Raw genomic sequence first — 23,708 nt, forward strand, 5'->3', positions numbered from 1 at the left:
TAGGCTATATAAAGCTCTCTCAAAACTCAACAGCAGAAAAAACAGTCCAGTGAGAAAATGGCAAACAACAGGAAGAGATAGTTTTCCCCAAAGAAGATATACAAATGACAAATAAGCACATGAAAAGATGTTAAATATCATTAGCCATTAAGAAAATGCAAATTAAAACCACAAGATTTCTCTACACCCCCATCAGTGTGGCTAAAATAAAAAAAAAAAAAACAAGTCCAGTGTTGGCAAGGACATGGAGAAACTGAATCACTCATCCATTGCTAACAGAAATGTAATATAGTGCTAACAGTTTGGAAAAGTGGCAGTGTCTTAAAAGAAAAACAAAAAACAAAAAACAAAAAAAACCAAAAACAAAACGAAGGATGCAACTGCCATACAACCCAGGACTGTCTTCCCCTGCACTTATCCTGAAGGAACAAAAAGACTCCTCCAGGCAACCTGTAAAGTAGGAGACACTGGTTCAATCCCTGGGTCAGGAAGATCCCCTGGAGGAGGGAACGGCTACCCACTCCAGTATTCTTGCCTGGAGAATTCTATGGACAGAGGAGCCTGACGGTCGGACTATATAGTCTGTGGGGTCCCAAAGAGTCAGACTCGACAAGTGATAAAAACACACACAGACTCCGACCTACAGATGACTGACCCACACCGGAAGAAAACTAAGTAAAACAATGTCAACTGCAAGAACTCCCAACAGACCTCTTGCGTAGTTCTGACTGATATTATCATCACCTCCAGAGGCCAACGTCAAGGCCACGCAACTAGTCTGCGGCAGAGGCGGTGTACGAATCCAGTTAAGGCTAGTAAGTGATTCAGTCCTCAGATTGGCTGGTGTGGCCCTTTTCACAGGCAAGTACGGAATCGTGAAGCCTCGGGCCACATAGCTGGAAAGTCAGGCGGCTAGTCGGTCTTCTGGGCTGGAGTGCGCTTCCCTGGTTATTGGGTCCAACTTTTCCTGACTTTTCCGGGCCTCTTTCGCCCAGTCCCGGGGGCGCAGCCACCACCCTTTTCCCCGGAAGGCGCGCGTAGGGGGAGGGGGCGGGTCCCCGAGCGCAGTCCCCTCCCCAGACCCTCCCCCCAGGCTATAAACCCGGAGCCGGGTGCCGGCGCGGGCAGTTCTGGGCTGGCCCGCTCCGCGGGGCGATCGCACAGATGGCGGCGCTGGCGACAGTGGCCAAGAAGGTGTGGAGCGCGCGGCGGTTGCTGGTGCTGCTGTTCACACCGCTCGTGCTGCTGCCGGTGGTCTTCGCCCTCCCGCCCAAGGTAACGCCGCCTCTCCTGGGCGGCCCCCCCATTCCGCCCGCCCTGGGCGGCCGCCCCACAGCCAGGACCTTGTCCTCCCGAGCCTCGGAGGCGGAATACCGCAGAAGTCCCAGTCTAGATTTCACCAGACCCCACTCCCCATCCCCTGCGTTCCCTCGCTTTCCCTGCCTTGCGCTGCTATGGACACAATTCCCCTTTCCCAGCTGCTGTTTCTCCTGGGAGCCCGGGTCTCAGTAGCCTTCTGGATCCGGTCATTTCTGCAGGAATGATCCTCTTTATCGAGCTCTGACTGTGTGCTTGGTGATGTGTTGCACATTTCACTTGATAATCACAAGAAACTTAATGTGTGGCAAGCTTCAAGCTTAATGAGTGGCAAGCTGTGTGATCTGGGGCTTAACCTCTCTGAACTTCAGCTTGTGCATTTGTAAACACAGGGGAAATGACCATACGGATCCGTTGGACAGTGGTGAATATTAAAAAGAGGCAATATATGTTAATGTATTTGAACTGAGCCTGGTACCCAGTAAGTGCCGAAGACTGCACTGCACTGTCTCCATCGAGACAGCCAAGATTTAAGAAATGCTTACTGGGAGCAAGTGTGAAGTGAAAGTCACACAGTCGTGCCCTACTCTGCAACCCCATGGACTGCAGCCCACCAGCCTCCTCTGTCCATGAAATTCTCCAGGCAAGAATACTGGAGTGGGTTGCCATGCCCTCCTCCAGGGGATCTTCCCAACCCAGGGACCGAACCCACGTTTCCTGCAGTGCAGGCAGATTCTTTCCCAGCTGAGCACCAGGGGCAAGGTGCAGTGCTAAACTTTGCCTATGTGCCGCATCTGACTTAATCCAGGCTGAAAATGCCCCTCTGAGTGGGGAGGGTTATTTGCCTTATTTTCCAGAGGAGAAAAGTGAGGCTGGGAGAGAAGTCTTGCTCACAGTCACACAACAGGCAGCTGAGTGGGATCAATCCCTGGCTTAGAATCCAGAACATAGGTTGTTTCTAGACTCTCAAAGAAAGTAATCCATAGAAGATCAAAGGCTGCAGATTGAGGTCAGAAGTGTCATGACAAAATTCATCACCAGTGGGAGAAGGAGATGGTATCACAGGTCCCCCGGTGGGTCCCTCACCTGTGCCCAGCACATTCAGGGCATCAAGGTTAGGTATGAGGCTCGTTAGACAAGGCTTCTACCTCCAGGAAGTTGTTTCACTGTCCCTCAATGAGATACTGTTCAGTTGCTAACTCGTGTCCGACTCTGCAACCCCGTGGACCGCAGCACACCAGGCTCCCCTTGTCCTTCACTATCTCCCTGAGTTTGCTCAAACACATGTCCATTGAGTTGGTCATACCGTCCAACAATAAGATATTTAATTGCCATCAATGAAACATTAAATGTTCATAAAAATAAAAGTAAAGAGAGGGTATAATTTAGTGAGACCAGGGGAGCGGGGAGAAGTGTTCAGAGAGGGCTGCCTGGAGGAAGGGGTGAGGAAGTGATACTAAGAAGATGGTGTCGAAAGATCCAGGACAAATTCTTTGGTGTGGAATTATTCTAGCAATTAGACTTTGTTGACATGCAAGAGAAAAACAATAAATGCTGGTGTAAGGATTAGGTTGCTTATTTAAAAGCCGCCCCATCCCTGGCCACTTGCTAACTTCAGGACCTTGCACCAATCTCCTTTCCTCTTTGGGTCTCCTTTTCCTTGTCTATAAGGTGGAGGATTGCCACGCTAGCTTCCGACACTTGATGTGAGGGTCTGAGCGAAGATGTTGCCTCACGTTGTGAAGCATCGCTGGGGGAAGGCAGGATGGGTCTGGGGGGTCCCAGGCAGAGTTCTGAGGAAGAAGTGATGAAACACACAGGATCTCTCTCCTCTGCAGAGGGTTCTGAAAGCTCTGCTCTGCAATGAACCCAGGGGCAGGTCCAAGTGTTATGGGCCTGGAAACTTGTACTAATTGAGGGGCTTTCTTTAAGAAAAAGCATACAGATTTACAAGTACAGAATTTAGTACACGGCCTGGGAGTGGCTTTGAACCTTTAAAAACTTCATTAGCTTCACAGTGAACCCACTTCCATATGGAACCCAGTGTGGATAGATAACAGCGCATGTCTGATCGATAAGGTGTTTCACTGAGTTAGCTTCACTCTTCTGTGCTGAGTTTCTCAGGTGTTGTCCTATGTAATGCCCACATCACCAGGGAGCCAACTGCTGTTAGCATGGAACAGGTGAAGAAATGGAAGCTCAGCCAGGGTAGGTGACTTGTCCAAGGTCACATAACCTGTACAAAGGCAGCATGCATTGTCTGTGTCTGACCACTTCACTTTATACTCTTTCTTTAGTTCTAATTGAGTGAGAACCTCTCCTGGTTCCCTCCAGATCCCCAGTGGGGACTCTGTGTGGCTCTAGATCTCACTGCCTTTTTAACTGGCTAATAAATCAGGGCCTCCTCCCAGGAGGCAGCTCTGGCTTCTTGGGAGATCTTAGCCTCCCTCAAGTCTCTATCAACACACTCAAAGCCCCCTCTTCCTCCATGTTATATGTATACGTTTATCACATTGTATTATTATCATATTCTTGGATGTTAATAACTGACATGTTTCTTAATCTAATGTAGAAGGTGAATAAAAGCATCGTTAGAGAATAGTGAGCAGAGAAATTTGTGGCTTTTGTTGGTCTACGACATACACACAAAGCAAACAGAGTGGGTGTGCTATGCACACATGGTTTCAAAGCAATTCCTGTAATCTTCACCAGTTTAACCCTGCGATAACCTCTCCAGACACAGGCTGGCAGTATAAAACAGTGTGCTTTCTGTGCAATTGAAGCTTCAAGGCAAGTGTGCTCGGTGTCCACCCTCACCCCTAACATGAGGCTGCTGCTTCTAGGCCTCCCTCGCCTAGAAATTCTGGAACCACCAGTGCCCGTTATAGGGTTCATATCCCAAAAACTTTTGCAAAATTGTTGATGTCAGGGAACAAGTTTGAGATCCTTGGCATTGGTCATTTTCCCCTCACTGGGTCCTGCTTTTCCAGCTTGATAAAGTCTCCAGCATCGCTGCTCTGATGTTCCAGAAGTCTGTATGATCGTAAGGGTTGGTTATCACGCACCTGTCCCCTGGCGACTGGTGAGGGAGGCTGCAGGGAGGCTGGGGTTAATCTGAAGGGTAGAGCCAGGGGCTGGGGGCGGGGGATGGGAACAATTCTCACATTATGTCCTCCTGGCTTGGAGCACTGTCAGCAGGGGTGAAAAGGAGGGGGATGCCCTCTGGAATGCAGTGGCTGCAATTTCCAGGGCCACGGGGATCACGGCTCTTACCCCAGAGAGGGCCAGAGACTGAGGAAGTCAGGATGCTGCCAGAGGGACTGCCTCACAGTTTTCTAAGAATGGCCATCCTGGGAGCTGGGTGTTGGAGGACTGGCCTTGGGTGGCTAGGGGAGACAGAGGAGAGTATTAAATCAAGCCTGCAGATAAGCACCAGTCCCATGTATTTGCAGAGAATCTTACCTCCTTTCCCAACTTACTAAAAGCAAATCTTGCTGGACTGACCATCTGGCCATCAGGAGTGCTTCCAGTGGGTACTCACAGGTGGCTCTTTCTAAGGATGCTTTGAGGAGGCGGCATGTAGGAGTGCGGGGACTCTGGGCAGGGCCTCCTCCCAGGCGGCAGGTGTGGCTTCTCGGGAGATCTTTTGTTGTTGTTCAGTTGCTCAGTCGTGTCGACTCTTTGCAGCCCCATGGCCTGCAGCACGCCAGGCCTCCCTGTCCATCACCAACACCCAGAGTTTGCTCAAACTCATGTCCATTGAGTTGCTGATGCAATCCAACCAACTCATCCTCTGTCGTCCCCTTCTCCTCCTGCCTTCAGTCTTTCCCAGCATCAGGGTCTTTTCCAATGAGTCAGCTCTTTGCATCAGGTGGCCAAAGTACTGGAGTCTCAGCTTCAACATCAGTCCTTCCAATGAACACCCAGGACTGATCTCCTTTAGGATGGACTGGTTGGATCTCCTTGCAACCCAAGGGACTCTCAAGAGTCTTCTCCAAAACCACAGTTCAAAAGCATCAATTTTTTGGCGCTCAACCTTCTTTCCGGTCCAACTCTCACATCCATACGTGACTACTGGAAAGAACCTAGCATTGACTAGACAGGCCTTTGTTGGCAAAATAATCTGACTTCACTGATTTTAGCCTCCCTCAAGTCTCTATATCAGCACACTCAAAGCTCCTGTTATATGCATATATTTATCGTGATATATTATTGCCATATTCTTGGGTGTTAGTGACCAACATGTTTCTTAATGTAACGTACAATGGGAATAAAAGTGTCTGGGCAGGATGCTCCAGAGTGTTGTGCAGGCTGTGCAGCGCACAGAGAGAAGGGAGGAGGCGAAATGAGACTGAATCCACCCGCACTCCACCTGTGAACCTGGCATCCCGGTGCAGTGCCAGACCCCCCTGAGGAGGAACCCCTCTCCCCAGTTTGCACGAAGGCGTTGTCTGGCTTGCAGCAGTCTTGTTCAAGGGTAGTAGTTACACCTATGAAGTCAGAGGCCCACTGTTTTGCATTCACCTAATCCATGAGCGGAGGGTGTTCAGGTGGATGACCAAGAAAATGGGCCTTTCCTTCCCAGTTTTGAGGCTTTGGATTCAGAACTGGATTCTCATTCCACATTCCTGGTCTGTGACCTTAGGCAAGTCGTTTGACTTCTCTGGGCCTCAGTCTCTTCAGTGATAACACGCCCATAATATCACCTCCCCCGCCTGGTTATTCTTTGGGCCTGGTGAAATCATATGTTGTACTGGCATCATAACTTCTTACTTTTTCATTCAGCCCTCAAAGTATGTTTTAACTCTCCCATTTTGCAGATCAGGAAGCTGAGACTCAGAAGTAAGAGGATGAAAGAGCATGGGCCTTAGAGTTGGGAAGACTTGGGTTTGGGTCTTAGCTCTTAGACTGTGAGATAAGGGGCTTGGGCGGGAGACGTCCCATTTCTGAGCCTCGTTTTTCTCACTTGTGAAGTGGGGAAGACTCACGGGTCCCTGAAGGGCTACTGTGAGATTTAATTCAGTTAGGATACAGAAAGTGTCCCGTGCTGTGTCAAAACAGGGTGGGAGCTGATAACAGTAATACTTGCCAAGTGTTTTCTTCATCTGCCCCATACTGGTTTACATGCCTTTCACATTTTAGTTCATTACATTTCATTTAATCTCTGAAGCCTACCTTCTAGATAAGGGGTGAAGGGAAGTAGACGTCAAGCTCCCATATTTCTATTCAGATTATAGTAAGCCCTCAAGAAAGGATAAGAACACCTCATACTTATTGATTACTTACTAGAAGCTGGCCCCCTCTCTCCCTCTGTGCCAGCCACCCTGGCCTTCTTTGTGTTCCTTAAATATCCCAAGATTGCTCTCACCCCAGGGTCTTTACCAGCTTCCCAGGTGGCACAGTGGTAAAGAATCCACCTGCCAATGCAGGAGACCCAAGAGACTCAGTTTGATCCCTTGGTCAGGAAGATCCAAGGCAACCCACTCCAGTATTCTTGCCTGGAAAATCCCATAGACAGAGGAGCCTGGCAGGCTACAGTCCAGAGGGTCACTAAGAGTAGGACACAACTGAGCAACTGAACACGTGCACACCTGCCTGCGGGGCCTTTGCACTTACTATTCCTTCTGCTATGAAATGCTCTTCCCCCAGATGTCTGCAAGCCTTGCTCCCACACTTCATTCATCTTAGCTCAGAGATGAACCTCCTCAAAGGCCTTCCCTGGCCACCCTAACACAGAAAATAAAAATTCCTTTACACTCTCCTCCCTGCCTTATTTTGCTCCATGGTCTTCATCACTGTCTGGCAATGTATTATGTATTTAAGGAACGGGCAAGTCAGAGTAAGCAGGCTTAGAGTTGGCTAGTTCAAATGATTTCAGTGGGCTCTGGGACAGAGAGGCTGTCCCTGGTTGTCTGGTCCCTGGCCCTCGGTGATGAGGGCAGGCAGATAGTGGCCTGGAGTGAGAGAGTCCAAGAAAGGAGATGGCTGGGGGTGTGGGCCTGGGATTGTATGGTTTACATTTGAAAAGCTGACACACAGGTGAGTTGTTTACTATCTCTACAAATGAGCTAGCCCTAGGAGGGGCAGACCGTCCAGTGTTAGCAAGGTCCCAAGATGCCAGAGCATCACATTCAGAAACTGGGAAACATGGTTGTTACAATCTCCCATACTCTTCTCTTCTCTCACTTGTGGTCCAGCCTTATAGGCCTTCCTTTTGTTCTTTAAACCTGCCAAACTTGTTCCGCCTCAGGACCTTTGCACTTGTTGTTCTTGCTGCCTGGGATGCTCTTGCCCCTGATCTTCCACAGGTGGATCTGTCTGGTCATTCAGGTCTTAGCTCCAAAGGTACCTCCTCCGAGAAGACCTCCTTGATTACCTCTTCTCAATAACATTTGCCCTCCTCACTGTACAAAACACTCTCTAAAACAGCGTCCTGTTTTATTTCCTTTGTGGCATTCTTTCCAACCTGAAATGTTCATTATTTGTTCACCGCCTGCCTCCTCCATGAGACTATGAGTGATACAAGGGCAAGGCCTGTGTCTTTCTTGTTCCCTCAGCATCCCCAGCAGCTAGAACAGAGTCTGACACATAGTAGGTACTCAGTAAACTAGCCAATGAATGAATTTGCATTTGATCCAAGTAGCTCTGATTTCTGAACACGTGCACTTGCTAAACTCCTAGACTGCTACTAATTTGTAGAAGATCTAAGCTGAAATCAGTGCTTCCCGCCCTTTCCTTTTTCAGCGGGGAAAACTGAGGCCCAGAGGGCACATGGAAGGACCTTCCCACCCCTCCCAGCCAGGTGGTCCCAGAACCCTCATCTGTGCCCCCTCCATGCTCTCCTGCCAGGTTTGACCCGTTGCCCACACAGACCCCTTGGCCCTGGAACCGCTCCTCTGAGGCCTAGCCAACTTTCCACTTTCCTGGAGATCCTGCCAGGTGTGTAAACAGACCGACACAATTCCTGATGAGGGAATGGGGAGCAAGAACATGTTTCCTGACCCGACTCAGCTGGGCAGTGCCCTCTGGACTGATGAGCAGGGTTGTGAGACCCCGCCCCCCCAGACCTCGAGGATGCAAAGTGCGCCCCCTAGCTAGACTGGACCTGAAACAAATGACACAAGTGTGTCCCAACGGCTCCCTCCAGCTGAGATGCACCAGGGATGAGAGAGGCACAAGGCCACGCCATCCCTGGCAAGCCTCAAGTTCTCATCTGATAAGTGGGCACAACGACACCCACCTACTCGGAAGGCTTGGCAGTGCCTGATGCAACATAGGTACTTGGTAAAGAATTGTGGCTATTGCTGTTATCTGCAAAATAGGGTACTAGGTGCTTGACTCTATCTACTTGTTCATGAAATTCACAAGGGGAGGGGCAGCCAATGGGAAGGAGCCTGTGCTGGGGGCAAGGGGAGTCAGGAGGACTGATACACAGGACAGAACAGTGATGCCCAGCTCAATAAAGACGTTGGAAAAAGGCTGGCAAGGCCAGCGTGCCCCTTCTGGCAGCCCAGTGGCTACCCTGCCCAGTTCCTTTTCCTTTCCTCTCCTGCGAAGCCCTCTCTTGGTCTGGACTGGAGAGAGGGATTTGATTTCAGCCATGTTAAGCTCTCCAGCAGGAATGTGCCGGTCCCTGGGAGGCTCAGGATATGAATTTAAGGTTGCTGATGTCCCAGGCCACATGCCTTATTCATGCCCTCTCCTCTGTCTCCTAGGAGGCCCCTTGAGAGCCATAGCCAACACCTCTCTAGCATTTATGAAGTGTCAGGCATGGTTCAACGCACTTGAGATAGGCTAGCTCGTGTATGCTCGTCCCGGCTCTGTGGCACAGGTGCTATTATTGTCCACATTCACAGATGGGGAAACTGAGTCACAGAATTGTTCAGTCACTTGCCCTAGCTCCCATGGTTTGGAAGTGGCACAGCTGGGATTCTGACCTGGCATTCTAGCTCCAGAGTCTGTGCTTTTAGCTGCTGTGTGACACAAGGGAGATGGACCCATTATACAGACGAGAAGCCTGAGGCTCAGAGAGATGAAGAAACTTGCCTAGCACCTCACTGAATGAGTAGTCAGGCTGCCATTCGAGCCTACGTCTGCCTTATCGAAAGCCCACATTCCTTCTTGGTTCAGTGGAGGCAAGGGGAAAGGGGCAGGGAATACACTAAAAAGGCTTCCAAGTGGAGAGACCTGTCATCCTGACACTGGAGTGGCAGTTTGGAGGTTTTGGGGTCTTGGGGGCTCTGAAGATAGGAACTAACATGAATTCTCAAATATGATATGCAGGAGCTTGGGTTTGGGTGCTTGGGTGCAAATTCTGGTTTTTTAATATGCTGTGTGATCTCGGGCCAGTTGCATAACTTCTCTGTGCTCAAGTTCCTCATCCATAAATGGGTACGATAACAGGTGATGATAGTTGTAAAGGGCTCAACGAATGCTGGCTGGCTTCATAGCTAAACCACCTCCTGTGTCCTGGGCTCTGGGGAGTCCTTTAAAGCAGGATTCTGAAGCATTTGGCTCTCCAGGAGACATTCGGCAAGGCCTGAAAACATTTTTGATTGTCACAGCTCGATGGAGATGCTACCGGCATCTAGGGATGCTGCTAAACGCCCCACGGTGCACAGGATTGCCCCCACAACGAAGAGCTCTCAGGCCCCGAACGTCAGTGGCACCAAGGCTGGAAGCCCCTGCCCAGTGCATCTGCTTGGCCTCCTCTCCCAGCAGGCCTGCGAGGCAGGTGTGATCAGGTCCCATTTTCTGTCAGGAACGCTGAGGCCCAGAGAGGGGAAGGGCTTGCCTGTGGACTCACAGCCTGACTGCAGAAGGCCTCCCAGGGTGGAGGGGATTTGGAAATGGAGGGCCTTCCGGGCAAGAAGGCCCTTCCAGGGCCTGCGAGCCCTGCTCCAGGCTCTGCTGCGTGCAGCTGACGGTCCCCTCTGCCCTCCTGGCTCTCAGCGGGCGGGACCAGCCTCCTTTCCCGTGATCGGGAGAAATAACAAGAGCGGCCCTTGTTCGCTGCCACCCACAGCCCCGATTGTCCCCTCGGCTCCACATAACAGTCCACCTTTCTCACATGACGAGCTGCTTTGCTGGCTGGCCCCCGGCAGCCTGGAGTGCGGGAGAAGGGAGGAAACGGCTCCCTGCTCCTTTAAGCCATTTTCTGCCCCATCTGGAGCCCCCTTGGATTCCTCTCAAAAGGGCTGGGACTCAACAAAACTTTTCCTGGTGCCTGAGCCGAACGTTTGACAGCATGGAGTCCGAGAAATAGAAGTGTGAGCAGTTTCCTGAGACACGAGTCTTGGAAATGGGCTCTGCTGTGTTGACATCTGGGACCAGAACGCGGGGTGTGCAGGCCTGGGGGAGCCAGCAGAGGCATAATGCACAGCCCTGCCTGCAGCCCAGCTGTCACTTCTTCCTGGGGAAACTGAGGCAGTCCTGAGAGGCCCTTCCTACCCCCACTAAACTACCCATCAATCCGGGATACCTGGCTTCCTTTGCTGCTCCTGATCTGTTTTTCCTATGGGTCTGGACCTCCTCCAGACCTTGACTTTCCTCCCCTGAACGAAGGGTCTGCCCAGAGTCACTGGGCTGATTTGTCCTCCAGAATCACTCTCTGAAGGGGAGGGGGCAACGTCGTGAGAGTATGAGCTCTAGCACCAGATCCCCCGGACTCCACGCTGGCTCCCCCACTTCCTGTGTGACCTTGGGTAAGTTACTTAGCCTCTCTGTGCCTCAGTTTCCTCCTCTGTGTGAGGACACCAATAGGATCTACCTCAGGGGGGTTGTGAAGATTGGTTTTGATACCTGAAATACTCTGGGCTGCTCCTGCTCATAAGAGGCACTAGTTAAAGAACTGTTGTCGTTGTTGTTCAGTCTCCAAGTCGTGTCCAAGTCTTTTTTGACCCCATGGACTGCAGCACGCCAGGTTTCCCAGTCCCTCACCACCTCCCGGAGTTTGCCCAAGTTCATGTCCATTGCATGGGTGATGCCATCCAACCATCTCATCCTCTGTCTTCCCCTTCTCCTCCTGCCTTCAATCTTTCCCAGCATCAGGGTCTTTTCCAATGAGTTGGCTATTTGCATCAGGTATAATAGTAATAGTAGTAGTATTGTTATTTGCATTACAAATGAGCCTGTGGATCTAGGGGTCTAGAAGTACTTTATAGGGGATGAGACTTGGTTCTGCATCCTCTTGGCTTCTTCCCTTTACTCTCTGTGTAGGTTGTTGGGTTCTCTGAGCCTCCAATTCCTCCACTATAAAATGGGGGAAAGCTGATCTCCTTGGAGCTTCTGGAATTTTAAATGAGATAGTGCTTATTCAGAAGAAAAAAAAAATCCCAGTGAAAGTTCCCTTGCCATTCTTACTCTAATTCTGAAGCCCAGGGCCCCAGAGGCCTAAAAAGTGAAGGACTGTGGGCAGCGGAGAGTCATTGTCAAGAGGCGCTTGTGAACATCATAGCTCAGGCCTCAGCAGCAGGGGTCAGCTTTCCCATCATCCCCTGCATTGACTCCCAGGAGGCCTAGGGCAGAGCAAGCTGGACCAGAGAGGAGGTAGGACAATGGTAAATGGTAGAGACTTAAAATGTCAGGGGCAGGGAAGACCTCAGTGCCCAAGAGAACTTAGGCTAAGTGGTGGGCCCATAGCTGATCCAGGATGGATCCCTGCCAAGAACTTGCTCCGGGTGTGGGGGTGGGGGGGTGGGCGGAACAAGGCACTTCCCCAGCCATCCTTGGTCTCCCCATCTGTCTTGTGCATCCACTCGCCTCATGGGGCCATGCTGAGGAGCCAGGGAAACTAGGCACTTTGTCAAGAGTGAAATAAGTATCTGCAAATGGTAAGGTACAAATAAGGGTCCTTCCCATCTGGTTAACCAGTATATCCCCAGTGCTTGGCAAACAAAGTACTTAATAAATATGTGTAGAATGAATATGGAATCAGTGCAAATATTTCTTTAGTGTTTCCTGTGTACCAGGCACTGTCCATGAGTAATCCTTACATTTAAAAGTATTAATTGAGCACCTACTGTATACGAGGACTTCCCTGGTGGCTCAGACGGTAAAGCGTCTGTCTTCAATGTGGGAGACCCGGGTTCGATCCCTGGGTCGGGAAGATCCCCTGGAGAAGGAAATGGCAATCCACTCCAGTACTATTGCCTGGAAAATCCCATGGACAGAGGAGCTTGGTAGGCTACAGTCCATGGGGTCGCAAAGAGTCGGACACGACTGAGTGACTTCACTCACTGTATACCAGCTACTAGTCTAGGAGAACACGGCAATGAACCAGATAAACACAAATCCTTTTACTTGTGGAGCTGACATTCTGGAGGGGTAGACATTTTTTTAAAAAAAGCAAACACATAAATAGATAAGATCTATGTGTGTTTGTGTGTGTGTGTTAGTCACTCGGTCTTATCTGACCCTTTGCAACCCCATGGAGTTCAAAGGAGCCCGCCAGCCTCCTCTGTCCATGGGATTCTCCAAGCAAGAATACTGGAATAGGTTGCCATTCCCTTCTCCAAGGTAAGATCTATAGTATGTCAAATGATGATCAGTACTATGGAGAATAAAATCAAAGAAGGCAGGGAGCCAGGAATGGGGTAAGTGCAATTTTAGAGTCAGAAAGATTCAGAAAAGGGAACATTTGAACAAATACCTGAAGGAGAAGACACTGGAGCAAAGAGTTGAAGGAGGTGAGGGAACAAGCCCTGAGTGCATATAAAGGAAGAGCATTCCAGGTGAGGAGACAGTAAGTGCAAAGATCCTGAGGTGGGGGCATGGTGGATGTTCAGAAATAGCAAATGGTCTTCCTGGGTCCTCATGGCAGCCCTTCCAGGAATCTGACCACTGACCCCTTGATCACAGAGAAACTCGGGTGAAGAGCATAGGTGGCATTTAAAGGAGATCCCACCATAATGCCTTCAGGCTGGATTTCATTTTAGCCCAAGAGAGGCCTCCTGTTAGTACAGGCCTCCGAAGGTGTGGGACAGCTGCCAGGAGCAGGGGGAGGTAGAGAAGCCCTGAGGGGGCCTTTGACATACCCACCACCTGTGTTGGGGACTGAAGGGCCCTTGGGACACATGGGGAGACTGAGGCCCACAGAGAGGAAGGCGCTGCCTGAGGTCACACAGTCACTTGGCCTCTTTTTGGGAAGAACTTGTTCCAAAAGTTCTCAGTCCTCTGGCTGAGTCAGGCCGCTGGGGGAGTTTTTTGGAGGGCTCCTCCCTATAAAATGGGGAAAAACTGATCTCCTAGGAGTTGCTGGGATTTTAAATGAGATAGTGCTTATGCAAAGAAAAATCCCAGTGAAAGTTCCCTTGCCATTCTTCTTCTAACCCCAAAGCCCATAGCCCCTGAGCCCTAAGAAGTGAGGAACCACGGGCAGCAGAGGGTCACTGGGCAGCTGCTACCCCGCCCCCACCCGCCTGCCTGGCTCATGAATGATTAGTGAGGCTTGGAGGGGGCAGTGGGGTGTGAGCTGCCCCTTGAACACTTTCCATGAATGGTTCGAAGAACCTGAACTCGTGACGTCTGCTAATAAGTCCAGGGGTCTAACACAGTCCATTCAAGTGGAGGGAGTGGAAGGATGGGGTGGCTAGCCTTGGAGGTCTTCTGGGGCAAGTCTCTCTCTCCCATTTCTCCTGGTTCCCCCGTTGAGTCTTAGGCCCAAGTGGACACAGGGTGCTTCTAACTGCTGTCTCAGATTGTTTGGGGGCTGAGGAGAGGTTAGGAGGGAGCCTTAGCTGGAAATCTGGGCTGTCTTACGTATTTCCTGCTGAGTCACCCTGAGCCAGTTTCAGGAATTCACCCTCCAGACCTCAGTCTCCTCCTCCAGAAGGTAGATAACTCTGAGATCAGCCAGGCTTATCCTCAGGACTGAACAAACCCAGAAAGGATGTGAAAGGACCTCTGAAGTGCTTTTCTGTTGAATATCTGTCCTTCCGTTTTCCTTCATAGAACCTACCCGAATGTGGGAGGAGCAACATTCACGTTAAGTTTCAAGGGCTTAACCCAGCACCTTCACACAGTGAGTCAGTAAACGCTGACTGTCATCACTACAGTAATTCTCTTTCCTGAGCCCAGGGCCCTGGGCTCAGACCACCACGCTGAAATCACGCCCCGCCCCTTGCTAGAGACATACATGTGGGTGAAGAGGTGGCCGAACCTCCCTGAGCCTCCGACTTCTGCTTTCTAAGCGGGGCCGAGAGCCGAGCAGGGGAGCTCAGCGTGTCCAGGGCGAGGCTCGGCCCAGGTCACAGTGAGCCCTCAGTGAGAGGTAGCTTCATTACTATCACCTGCCACTCAAAACGGAGGCAGTGTGAACTTGGGCCAGTTGCTCAAGCTCTCTGAGCCACACGTAACCCGGGGACAGCGGTCATTCCTGCCTCGTGGGGCTGTGGATAGGTTCAATGAGGGAGTCCATGGGCACCATGCCTGGCATGTCTTAAGTGCCCAGTGCGGGCAGCCGTCTCAAATAAGAGTGCTGGTGCTCTGAGGTCACAGGGGCAGCTGCCCAGGAGACCGCAGGGAGAGATGCAGCCAGCCTGGCAGGGCTTCCAAACATGCCACGTCCACCCACGTTCCCTTTGACTTCCTGCCCAGCTCTGTCAGGATAGTGAACAAGCACCCTGATTTATGGATGGGGGTACGGAGGCTCAGAAAGGCCACTGATCAGCCCAAAGATCAAAGCTTGGAGGTGGTGAACCAGTATTTGCACCTGGGAGTCTGGGACCCCTTTGGGCCTTGTCACCCTGAGCCCCAGCTGCCTTACGTAACTCCCTCTTTTCAAGTGGAGGCTCGTGCCTCTTGGCCTCAGCAGAGAGTTTCTCTTGTATTGTCTCTCATCTTGCTGGGTCCTTTGCCTGAGTCTTCTGTGTGTGCTCCAAACTCCCTTCCTTTTGGGGTTAATATCTACCCAGCATCCATTGCCTTCATCCGCACATGAAGTGCAGACTGGAAGTGCCTTGGGGATCATTGGGATGAAACCACTAGTATAAGGAAAGCAAGAAATGGGTAGAAGTAACCGATTCTGTCAGTAGGAGGTAACGTTTTATAACTTAATCTGCCACACACTGCTCCCAGCACTCAACCTACATTCCCTGCATTTAATCCTTGTAACAGTAACTCTGTGAGGTTGAAATTCTTATCATCATTATCATCATCCCCATTTTACAGATGAGGAAACCGAGGCACAACAAGTCACTTGTTCTAGGAAGCAGTAGAGGCAGGATTCAAACCCAGGCCCTCTACCACTAGATGCCAAGCTCACAACTCAAGTGCCTCTGCTTCTTGACGTTGGGCTCTGATTTCAGTGCCCCCATCTCCTAACTAATTCCCTGTCCACTGTTCTTTCTGTTGATCCCGATGGCTCCTGCTTCTCAGGGGCTGGTCATCTTCTAGGTGCAGTGTGATGCGGTAGTTCCTATGTTATCTATGAGCAAGCTGAGGTCCGAACCTGCCTAAGGTCCCTCACACCAGCCGTGGGTGCCTGAGCCAATATTTCCAGCCCCGAGTGGCCTCAGAGGTTTTGAACACTGTGGAGGTCCAGCCTTGGGCTGGAGGGGATACTGAGAGATTGAAGGCCTGGCTCTGGCCATTCTAGAGTTCAGGGCTTCGCACAGCCCTGGTCCTGGACATTCCTGTGGAATGGGCCTCTAATAGGCAGCAGGAGGGCACCACTCTGAGCGCCTGGTCCTGATCCTGCTTCCTGAAGGGCCTGGCATGGCGCCTCGCTCACAGCCCAGCGCCTTGACAAAAACGCAACCCAGCAGGAAGCTGGATGTGGGGCAGGGGAGGGGGTGGTGGGGTGGACGCGGTTTCCGAACAGCTCCCGCCCTGGACTCAGAGAACACCCCAGTGCTCTTTCTTTCTTTTCCTGGGTGAGGGGGACAGGCTTGGGGGCAATGGGGGACAAGTTGCCTTGTGTCTGTCTGGAAATCATTCCCCCAGCTCAAAAATTAACTGCCTGACCTGGCACTTTCTTCCTTCTTGTTGTCACCTCTGCATGTTTCGCCTGCAGACTTTAATCCCCGTACTTACGGACCAGCTGAGCCTGAGAAGCTGGGATTTCTTCAGTGGGCAGATTACAAGCCTTTCTGTCAGAAATGTCTGGGTCAGGCTGGCATGAATCGGGCTGGTGAGGGACTATGACGACCCTGGCCCAATTGTTGCTCCCAGCCAGGGCCAGGACTAGGGACAGCCAGGTGAAGCACCCCGGGAACAAAGTTTCAGGAGGGACTCATTGTCAGGGTCATGTACCCGCCTCACCGTCATCCCAGCCCAGCTCCCAACTTCTGCTGCCTGATAGACCTCAGAGTGCAGTGATAAATGGTAAAACAAGTCCTTACATCTGCTTCACTGTGTGACCTCAGGCGAGACACTGTCCTTCTCTGGGCAGTCATTGTACTAGGGGTTAAATTAGACCAGAGTTTCTCAGCCTCGGCAATGGTGACTTTGCTCCTATTGGAAACAAGTCATTTTCTGCTGTGGGGTCTGTCCTTGGCACTGCAGGATGTTTAACAGCCTCTGCCCACTAGATGCCACTGGCATCATCCCCTCCAATCACCCAAAAATGTTCCCTTTGTCCCCTGGAGTCAGAGTCATCTCCTATCGAGAACCGCTGGATTAAGTAATCTCAGGTTAATTCTAGCTCAGATATTTGAGGATTTATTTAAAGATTTAAGAATAGTTTATTTGAAACTCAGCTTTAAGAAATTTGGGCTTCCCTTGTGGCTCAGCTGGTAAAAGAATCTGCCTGCAATGTGGGATACCTGGGTTCGATCCCTGCGTTGGGAAGATCCCCTGGAGAAGGGAATGGCTAACCACTCCAGTATTCTGGCCTGGTCCATGGGGTTGCAAAGAGTCAGACACAGTTGAGCAATTTTTCACTTCACTTTAAGACATTAAACTTGTATTACTATTTTTAAAATAATTTTATTTATTTTTGGCTCTGCTGGGTGTTCCTTGCTGCGTGGGCTTTTATCTAGTTGCAGCAAGTGGGGGCCACTCTCTAACTGCAGCGCATGAGCTTCTCATTGTGGTGGCTTCTCTTGTTATGGAACAGGGGCACCAGGACACCCAGGCTTACGTAGTAGCGGCACGTGGGCTGCATAGCTGCGGCTCCCGGGCTCTAGAGCACAGGCTCAATAGTTGTGGTGCACATAGCTGGGCTGCATAGCTGCGGCTCCTGGGCTCTAGAGCACAGGCTCAATAGTTGTGGTGCACAGGCTTCCTTGCTCCACGGCATGTGGGATCTTCCAGATCAGGGATCAAACCTGTGTCTCCTGTATTGGTGGATGGATTCTTTACCTGAGCCACCAGGAAAACCCCTACACTTGTATTGTTATTGCAGTGTAACAATAGCTCAAATTTATTGAGCATTCCCATGTCAGTGGTCATTTCATATGAAATAAATCACCCTCCAAGGTAGAGACCATTATTACGTGCCTATAGCACAAAAGGAGACTGATGGTGAGGGCAGTTAAATAACTAGATCACACAGCCAGAGTGTAGAAGGGTTGCATTTAGAGTTCAGGCTTGTCTGATTCCAAAGCCAATACCATTTCTGTGCGTGCATGCTAAGTCACTTCAGTCATGTCCGACTCTTTGTGACCCCAGGCTCCCCTGCCCGTGGGATTCTCCAGGCAAGAATCCCGGAGTGGGTTGCCGTGCCCTCCTCCAGGGGATCTTCCCAACCCAGGGACTGAACTCGTCTCTCTTACGTCTCCTGCACTGGCAGGCAGGTTCTTTACCACTAGTATTACCTGAGAAGCCCAGTACTGTTTCTACTGTGCATGTTTATTATAGGAAGACTAGAAAAGACAGATCAGCAAAAGGAGATATAGTACTTTCTGATGACAAAATTACTACGATGGTGGAGTCCAGACCTTTCTACTCCATTCACCTTTCTGAAGCAGTCTGGAAAAAGTAAGAAAAAGCAACAAAGGAGAAGAAATTGCCATATCTGGTAAAAGAAGGGCAGACCACAATCCCACCCTGTTTGTGAAGGTGACAATGATTGTGGGATTTGGACCAAAGTGCAGAAGGGAACCAAGAGTGGCGTGTGCTTCTGCAGCTCCTGAACAGGAGGTAGAAGTCCTCAGAAGGATTTTTCAACTCTATGAACCCTTCCTAATCCTGGCAAAGCCTGAAGCATGCACAGGGGAAGGGAGAGTCACTGAGATGTATGTGACAGTTCAGAGCTCAGATGCACTGGATGAAGAGACTTGAAGACCCTTGGCAAGAAGTAGGGTGTTAAAGCGGCAGGTGAGAGAAAGGATAGATAGCAATCAGCCGTTTGGTTCTAAGGGTTCTCATTTTCTCTCTCAGTGAGTCAGAGACTTACTCAAGGAGACACTGAAGAACTGTGATATTCTTAGGTCTTTATACTTAATCTCCACTCCAAGTCTATTGCTTAGAGTAGAGATATTAATATATTTCAGGGCAGCTCTGGTGACAAAGGATCTAAGATAATCCACAGGGTTACCTGCCTGCCCCAGCTTCCTTCCAGCTCCTGTCCACACACTTTCCTTTAACAAATATCTGTGATAAGCAGCCAGCATGGGACCTACAAAAAGGTTGTGTGAGAAATAAGAGGAATGAGAACATCAAATGAAAAATAAACAAGAAAAATACTGGAAGAGTTATGTTATGAAGTAGGAGAAACTGCTGAACTGACATTTCTCTGTAAAATACACACAAAAAATAAAGAAATTATGACCTTCCTAAAATAAATCTCAAGATAAGAAATAAAAGGTTCAAAGAAGAGAATAAAAAGTAGATGGAGTTGAGAAAAGCAGCATCAGAAGAGAAATGAAAGTGGGTGACAGAGAAAAGTGAAGCCACACTGTTATAAAGGCTTTACTGGAAATAGCATAATGTAAACTATTAAAAACATAAGCAAGAACTTGTTACACAGGCTAAAGAAGATGGAACAAAATTAAGTAAGAAAGAGTAAGAAAGGACAAAAGAAAAGTGGTCAATACGGAAGACAAAGGAAATCCAACTTCTGCGTAATTGGTGTTGCTGAAGAAGAAAGAAAAAGAAATCAAACAAATAAAGCAGAAAACAATATTGGAATCTTTAATAGTAGAAAATTAATTTACCTCTAACTCTAGAGGATTAATTAATTAAATGACTATGAAGTCAAATTAATTTAAAACATATGCAAATTTTCTGTGTCCAAGTTAAAAAAAAATGTATAGAGACTCATCAGCTCTGAGCTATGTCATGGCAACATGAATGAATTGAGGATTAAACCAAATGTTATGGATATTCAGGCAAAACATTTGATGAGCTATAAGGGGGAAGAAATCAGGCTGGCCTCAAATTTCTGCACAATGAAGTATTTCCTAATTCTCAGAAAAGAGGATGCAACCTCAGCATTTTGTAGATACATTACATATGTATTCAGGGAATGTCTATTTTTTTTAAAAAAAGTACATATATAGTTGAAATTTGGAAAAATGGAGAAATTCATTCATAATCTCACTCCTACTCTACCTGTTGAGTACATATTTCAGAATGCGTTTACGTGCATTCTTTCTCATGGGAACCTCTAGGGTATAGGTATTGCACCATTATTATTATTCCCAGTTTGCAGATGGATGAACTCAGTGACGTGACACAAGAATCCAGGGACAAAGCACTACACCCAGGCTTCCTGGCCCTTGGACCTGAACCTCTAGAATGACTGTCCAAGAGAACTTCTGCAGTGACGGGAATGTTCTAGATCTGCTCTGTCCAGAATGGTAGACACTCGTCTTATGTAACTGTGGAGCACTTGACATGTGGCTCGTGTGACCAAGAACCTGGAATTCTAAATTCCACTTAATTTTAATGAATTCAAACTTACACAGCCACCAGTGGCCCAGAGCTGGTATATTTGGACAGTTCTAGAGATTTCCTTGGCATTCTTTTCTCTTCTGAAAAAGAAATCTGACCACTTTCCATTTCATCCATCCCCCAACCACATCCACATCAAGTCCTTCCAGATTCTGGCCTCTGGGGTCAATCAGCTTTCATAGTTAGGACCAGCCTTCTGGCTTCTCACCCCAGTCTTCTCGGACAGCAGTCTCCTTCGGGTAACCCCCCTGAGGGTTTTAGCTGAGTCACAGCAGCTTCTGCCGGCAGAGGGCACAGGCTGGGGCTGTGAGCAATGTTTCACCTTGAACCACACCTCCATCTACTCCATGCCATCTCAGCAAATTCCCCTTCCTGAAGCAGAACATCCAGACCGAACAGGGTGCCCAAGGGGCATACTGGTGACTCTTGAGATGACCCAGAAAGTGAGCTTGCAAGAGCAGACACCTCCCCCGACCTCTGGACTCCAGAGGTTAAAATTCAAAGGAACAGGGCCTTGGGCTCATGTGACACCAGCCATTACCCAAACCTGCCCTTGAGGGAATCGAAGGAAGATTCCATTCGGCAGACATGCAGTCTGACTCTCCCTGTGGCCAGGTGGCTGGTCTGAGTTCACTGAACAGGGGGCCCAGAGGTAGAGGTGGCTCAGACGTGCTGTGTGCCAGAGTAAAACCGACCCCACTGGACCCCGCTCCCTGATCCACTATTTGGACCAGGAACTGTGAGATCTGCTCTTGTGCTCCATGTGGCTTCTCCTGTGACCTCAGTTTCTGTCCCTGTAAAATGAGGGTTTTTAAACAGAACAGGGACTTCTCACAGAGCATCCTGTGATTCCTAGTAATCCGTGAACAACTTGACATTAGATCAAAATTGTGTATGTGTGACCTATTTTCTGGGACTTTCCACCCATTAAGACCATTTAGACGAGAGGTCATACATTGGTGACCATGGGTCTGATGCCTTTTGCAGACATGGTTTGTTTGGGGTTTATTTTTTTTTGGCCCATATTTTCATTTTAATGAGCAAATAATTTAAAACTATGAAATGTCACATAAAAGCACAATTTCAAGCCTCTCTTGAAAAACCAGAGCTGGCATCCTGGGCCGCATGGCAACAGTCAGGAGCTGAGCGGCAGTTGCTGTTTTCAAGGGGCCTATACGCCCCACTTCACCAGAGTCCCCCACTTCTCCCTGTTGTACCCATGACACGAAAGCCCAGTGCCAGCTGTAATTTATCATCAAACTTGGTCATTTTTTTCCTGTGTTGAAAGATCAGTTGCCTGTACCCACAGCACTGTCAGAAGTGCAACTCAGACTCCAGAAAATGAAGTGATTTTTCTTAGGCTAGCCCACTTCACTCATCAAATCGTTCCTTGCACTTGAGTTTGTGATGCCTGATTTAGAGCGTTTAGTCATTCGTTTGGGCATCCCCAGTGGCTCAGTGGGTAAATCGTCTGCCTGCAGTGCAGGAGACCAGGAGACATGGGTTCGATCCCTGGGTCGGGAAGATCCCCTGAAGGAGGAAATGGCAATCACTCCAGTATCCTTGCCTGGGAAATCCCATGGACAGAGCAGCCTGGCAGGCTACAGTCCAAAGAGTCGGACACAACTGATTGACTAAACACACACACACACACACAATCATTCATTTAACAAATGTCCACTGAGGCCCTGAAGAGAGAGGTAAGCAAACACAGACAAGAACGCTGTTTGCGTGGAGTTTGAGGTCTGGTGGGAAGAGAGCTAATGATAAGTGAATGAATAAATTCTTCAGTCATTGGAAAGTGCTCGACAAGAATGAGGCTGGGTCGTGGGGATCAGATCGTGGACAGTAGCGTGGTCCATGAAGAGGTGACCTTTGAGATGAGGCTGAACAAGGAGGAGTGAGGTAGGCAGAGATCAAGGCTGAAGGCCGGGCAGAGGAGGCAGCAGGTGCAAAGCCCTGGAGGTGGGAACCGGCTTGGCTGGCTGAATCGCTGAGAGCCCACCGCTTAGCGTCTGCAGACCAGCTCTCTGGTCCTGCCTCCAGGCCTCCTGGGAGACTTTTACTCTCTGGAACTCAGCTCTGGCCTAGAGAACTGCAGGGGCGGAGGGGTGGGGGTGAGGGGCAGCAGTACTTATTAATTCCTCACCAGATGCCTGGCACTCAGCTGGCAATTCTGAATCCAGTTTGCCCACAGGAAGCTCAGCCCGGGCAGGGGAGCTACTTGGGGTCACCTCGGCCCTGCTCCAATTCCTAACCAGCGAGGCAACGAAACACTGTTGACCCACTTACTGCCCGAGCCCTGTGAGGGCCAACGATCGACTTCCCGGTTCCTGCCATTTCCCTTGGGTCACCCCCCCGGCTGACACGTGCTCGATCTGGAGTCATTTCTCCACAAAAGATGGATGTTGACCTCCTGGCAAGAGCACCCAGAGAGGGAAGAGAAAGTGGGACAGAGCGAGAGAACCAGAGGGAGGGAGAAAAGAGGGGAAAGGGAGAGAGAGAATCCAGGCCTGGGACTCAAAAGCCTTTGAAAGGCCACCCAGGCAGCCCAGAATTTACCAACGCCCCCTCCCATCATATAATGCGCAGAATTTATAGCATTGCACTAAAGGACTGGCAAGATGTCACTCCTGAAGCAGAAGTGCTCAAATATTTACAGCAGGTTTATTTACAATAATCCCAAACTGGAAACACTCCAGTTTCCATAAGCAAGAAGATCTCAGAGAAAGAGTGGCATATTTACAGAATTGAATATTATGCAGCTATGAAAAAAGTCAAACTGCAAACACACACAGCCTCGTGGATGAGCCACAGACACTACACTGAGCAGAAAATACAAAGGTACATTCTGTATCATTCCATTTAAGTAAATTCCCAGAAGAGGAGAAAAAAAGCTATAGTGATGGAAATCATAGCCATGTTTTGAAGGGGTCCTGAGGACTGACCTGAAAGGGGCTGAGGGGTACTCTCTGGGGGGATGGAAATGTTCTGTGTCTCTTTTTTTTTGAGCTATAGTTGATTTACAATGTTTTGCAAGTTTCTGGTGTACATCAAAGTGATTCAATTATATATATATATTCTTTTTCAGGTTCATTCCCATTATAATTTATTATAAAATACTGACTATAGTTCCCTGTGCTGTATAGTAGGCCCTCTGTTTTCATATATGGTAGTTTGTGTTCCATGTCTGTGAGTCTGTTTCTGTTTCATAAGTTCATCTGTATCATATTTTTAGATTCTGCATATAAGTTATATCATATGATATTTGCCTTTCTGACTTATTTCACTTAGTATGCTCATTTCTAGGTCCATACATATTGCTGCTGAGTAATATTCCATTGTACATATTTACCACATTTCTTTACTGGAAATGTTCTGTGTCTTGATTGGGATGGTGATTGCGTGGGTTCATATATTTGTTGAAACACAGACTGTACACTTACAATAGACGCATTTATTGTGTGTAAACTATAGCTCATAAAGCTAATATTTTAAAAGTCATATTTGTTTTCCTCTCCCGTTGTTGCTCTAAAAATGTATAGGGGACGTTC

At 49.2% G+C, this 23,708-nt stretch overlaps 1 protein-coding gene across 1 annotated transcript in view; it reads left to right on the plus strand.

Moving 5' to 3' along the window:
* The first annotated feature begins 1,183 nt into the window (after positions 1 to 1,183).
* The window catches only part of SLC13A3 (solute carrier family 13 member 3), an 84,216-nt gene continuing 61,691 nt past the window's right edge, over positions 1,184 to 23,708 (plus strand). The window contains exon 1 of the mRNA XM_040248201.1: positions 1,184 to 1,275. The gene's annotated coding sequence lies outside the window, so the exon portion shown is untranslated. The remainder of the gene's footprint in view (positions 1,276 to 23,708) is intronic.

This window comes from Oryx dammah, unplaced genomic scaffold (assembly GCF_014754425.2).
Source record: "Oryx dammah isolate SB20612 unplaced genomic scaffold, SCBI_Odam_1.1 HiC_scaffold_10, whole genome shotgun sequence".
NCBI lineage: Eukaryota > Metazoa > Chordata > Mammalia > Artiodactyla > Bovidae > Oryx > Oryx dammah.